We start from the raw sequence: 4,751 nt of genomic DNA, 5'->3' as shown, positions 1-4,751 counted from the left end.
GGAAGAACAGCAAAACAGATTCTCTAAGAAATCAGGCTTTAGTTCAGAATTCTGGGTTTGCTCCACTGAACAGAAGACATTTGACCACATCCAGCAGGCTGTGTAACAGGCCAGGAAGAGGCAGAACTAGAAAACAAATCATCTTACTACAGGCACACAAGAAGATAATGGGATGCCAGAACGGCAACAGGTCAACACCCTGGAACGAATGCTTAACAACTGAGGACACTTCAGAGTACCAGAGAAATCCATTCTGGGCATGGTTATCTTCAAAAGTCTTTTAAATTTCTTCACTAATGAGAAAGTTTACAAAATCTGCAGCTGACACGAAGCTAGTGGGATTTGGTGAGCACTGCAGAAGAGAGGATTGGAACTGAAATGGATGTTGAGAAATTGCAGAGGCTCAGAGACCATTAAGATAAAATTTTAAAAAATCAAGTGTCAAGTGTTATTCTTGTAAAAACATACACACAAAACTGGTACTATTTGCTCGGGAAGTACAATGGCAGCCTGAAAAGAACAAAGGGAGAAAGAGATAACACAGTGTACTTCTCCTCTCCTGTAACATATGACATCAAACCAAATTCTAGAATTTTAGAGAACTACAAAATAAATAGGAACAGTAGTGGATTATCTCTGCAAGCCAGCTCACCTTCCTCACACACCAGCTTTATTCTGGAATGTATTCAGAAAGGATCTTTTGACCAAGAAGATTGATAATAACCTCTATTAAGCCTTGAAAAGATCACACTTGAATATTGTCTTTTCGACATAACACTCACAAAAATACCTTGAGAGGTTAGAGCAAATGAAGCTACTTTGAAACAGGTTCTATCTTTTAAACCTATGAATGCAGATAGATGAATGTGTCTCCAGAAAAAAAAGACTAAGGGGAAAGGGACATGAGTACAAGCACATTCATAACAGTTGTATTTGAGCATAAGTTTTACTTTTAAATTAAATAGTAATTAACTTTTCCACAAGAGAAGGAAAAGCTTGAACCAGCTCCAATTGATTTTGTTGTCAATCATACCAGGCTGAGATACACTCTACATACAACTGAGTATCATATATTCATATCATTACAAGCAGCACAACAACAGATGGTTAAAGAGTAACTTTCCCTCCAGGATTCACCTACTTCATGGAAAGTATTGCTCCCCTTTAACAGACAGGTCAGGAGAAGACCACTGGAGGTCATAGCCTCCTAGCTCAAGCAGGATCCCCTAAAGCATGGCAGTCAGAATTTTGTCTAGACTACTTTTGAGTACTCTAAGGAAGGAAACTCCACAACTGCTCTGGGCAGCCTGCCCCAGTGCTCAATTAGCAGAGAATTTCTTCCTCACGTTCAGGTGGATGTTTCTATGTTCCAGTTTCTGCCCATTACTCGGCATTACTAAGAAGAACTTGGCTCCATCCATCAGATACTTATATATATTGACGTGATCTTCTGTGAGTCTTCTCCAGACTGAATAGGCCCTGTCCCAGCGGGGATGCTCCAACCCCCATCTCAGATGGACAAGCTCCAGGAGCTAGATGCCTCTCTTGTCCTGAGGAGCCCAGAACTGGACATGTTGAATTGCAGACAGTTCCTCTATGCCCACCTATTCAAGCTGTTGAGGTCACTCTGAAGAGTTGCACAGCTCTCTCTCTCCACTCCTTCCAGCTTTGTGTTTGTCAGTGAACTCACTGAGGAGGCATCTGCCTCTTGATCCAAGTCACTGACGAACAAGTTAAACAATACTGGACCAGTACTGAACCCTTGGGAGCACCACTAAAGACAGGCCTCCAAGGAGATCCTGTGCCACTGATTACAACCCTCGGGGATCTGCGGTTCAAGCTCAGGAAAACTGGGCTGAAATGAGTGGTCAGTGAGGTTGTACTTCACTGTCCACTCACCTAGCCCATACTTCCTGAGCTTGTCTATGAGAATAACACCAGAGATAATGTCAAAATCCTTGCTCAAAGTCCAGGTAAACATCCACTGCTCTTCCCTCTCATCCACCCAGGTAGCTGTCTCAGCATAGAGGGGAATCAGGTTGTTAAGCATGCTGACTACTCTTGATCATCTTTGTGTCCACCACATGTGTGGAGGTGGTCTCCAGGATGAAATATTTAATTACTTTTTCAGGGATTAAATGAGACTGATTGGCCTGTAGCTCTCTGGGATCTCCTTCTTGCCCCCTTTGAAGATCAGGGTGGTACTTCATTTCCTCTAGTATTGTGGCACCTCTCCTAACTGCCATGACCTTTCAAAGATCTGACAGCAATCATGTCTACTAGTTCCTTCAGCGTTCACAGGTGTGAAGGAAACCATCAGAGCCCATGGACTTGAGGATGGCAAGTCAACTTCTTTATGATTTACCTGGACACGTGAAAGAACATTTTTATGCAGAAGCCTGAGCATAAAGCCATCCTCTTGGAATGTTTTAGCTGTAGCCCCTTTTCACATGCCACGCAGGCTAAAGCAGCTGAAATACTAAAATATAATATTTTCTGCTATTTCTGTTGCAGTGAGTGCAATTGTCTCTGGCAGACAATTGGTAGCAAACCCAGAAATAGCAGCCCTAACTGTTACAGCAGGGGTTTCAAGGTGGTAATGGTGAGGTTGCAGTAAACAACTGCAACTCCCAGGTGGCAATGACCTCCTTTTGGCAGAAGTGTCTCTGCAAGAGTACCACCGACACATTGGTTTCTAAACAGACTTAGTATGTTGGTATCATTCTTCAAATAAACAAGCTTTAGTTCTACAACAACATATCTAGCTAGTTAAAGACAAACCTCTTTTTGTAGTGGTACCTCATCTAGTTTGAAAATTTTACATGCTATTTACCATTAACGGCCACATCCAAACCATTAATTCAAGGACCCTCATCTTTTCTTCCTTTTGTAATGTAAGATAAATTAACAGGGGGAAAACAAATTTATCCTATAGCATGTGACTATTCATCATTTTTACATATTCATTATGCACAAAGCTTCAGCTACTTAAGTCTCATATAGGGAAGCCTTACTGACCCAATTAAGATTTTCATATCAGGTGAACATGCCTCCCTTGACAAAAAAACTCTCATGCTTCCCGTGCCCTCCAGCTGGATTACAATGAGATTCAATGGTACTTAATCAAAACAGAGAAAGAAAAAGCCTTCAGACTGACACCAGCAACAGGCATGTTCATGCTCTCACAAAATGAAATTGGCTAGTGCAACCTTCCCAAAATAAATATAATCATTAACTAAATATAGTGCATCTATTCCAGAGTCAAGTGAACCTTTTTTCTTTTGCCTAAAAGATTAACTTTTTATTTCTTTTTCTTCTTTGTATGCTTTCTAACAAAAAGAATGGGTTGACCTCGTTTAGAATGGTTTGAGTGTTGCTGAATCCAGCAAACAGTTGAGCTGTTTTGAAAGAAAGCTTCCCTTCCATTATTTAATGTTTGTTTTCTCTTCTGCAGAGAGAAAAGGCAAACAGTCCTCAGATTTACACTGGGGAATGGAGGAGGAAAAACAAACCACAAACGCAAATGACTGCCTAATGAGAGTTTCAGTATTAAGAAAAGGGTATTAAAAAAAAAATATAATCAAAAAGCATCTCTTTACCCCTTTCATTTCTATTAGCATAATGTTCCAAGAATGTTAACTACATTCTTTTATCTCTTAGACACCAGTTTGCAGCTTAAGACAAAGCTAAAACCAAAGCTATAAATTACAAGTGGATCAAAATATTTACATAATGACCTAAGTTATTTTGTATATTAAGATTTGAATGATTCAATTTCTTTGATTTTGTTCCCAAGTAAATATTTTTCACTGACAATGGTGAATTGAAAATACAGCCTTTTAAACTTTTTACTTTATTGATACTTTGTGTTGTCCAGTTAGCACTGATTCTTACACACCTATCTTTCAGCATTTTGGTCATTTGCATAAAAAATAAGATAAAGCCGATTAAGCTGGAAAACTACAGGAACAGTAGTAATTAACACGGTATTGCCAGCATTGTAAATTGGTGATTTGAACAATAAAAAGAGCTCCAAGCTAAACACCATGTAAACAATATCTGTTACTTTAAGACCACAAAGTGCATTTGGTGCTACACTGCTTCAGGTCTCTAACTACTCCACCAGATCACAACACAGCACCTCACACCTCAGCTTCTGTAGTAGCTACTAATTTTACTTAGGTTCCTAAGAACATTCTTGCTCCACCGTACAAAGTGGAATTTTACTTTCAGAATGGAAAATACCACCCATATGACATGATCTTAAAAAAAATATAACTACCTGTAACATGTAGTACAGTAGTCTGGCTGTATTTTTTTTATCTCTACACCCCGCGTTCAAGAAGAAACAACAAACCCTCAGACAGGTGGACCCATTATTTTAATGAAGTACTTAGTCGCCAGTTACATGAGCAAGTATAGCTTGTACAAAAAACATGAGGGCTCTGCAGCCCCTGCTGCAGACCACGTAAACCATCTAAACCATTAAAAAAAAAAACACCCCAAAAAACAACCAAAACTCAAACAACAACAAAGAAGAATAAAACCAAAACAAACAAAAAAATCCCAAAGAAACCGACACTAGGATACGGAACTGGAAAGCGTCCTTCCAAACCAACTTAAAAAAACTAGTCAAACGGCAGCCAGCAAGACAGACCAAACACAACTACACTATTTTCCCTCCCAATCCCGCAAAAAAAGAGGTCCACGGTTCTTCACGGGGGCTCGCTCTATCCGCCGATGCCCCGGCA

Source organism: Geospiza fortis, unplaced genomic scaffold (genome assembly GCF_000277835.1).
Source record: "Geospiza fortis unplaced genomic scaffold, GeoFor_1.0 scaffold456, whole genome shotgun sequence".
Classification (NCBI taxonomy): Eukaryota; Metazoa; Chordata; class Aves; order Passeriformes; family Thraupidae; genus Geospiza; species Geospiza fortis.
The sequence above is the reverse complement of the archived record's forward strand: the minus strand, read 5'-3'. Positions refer to the sequence as shown.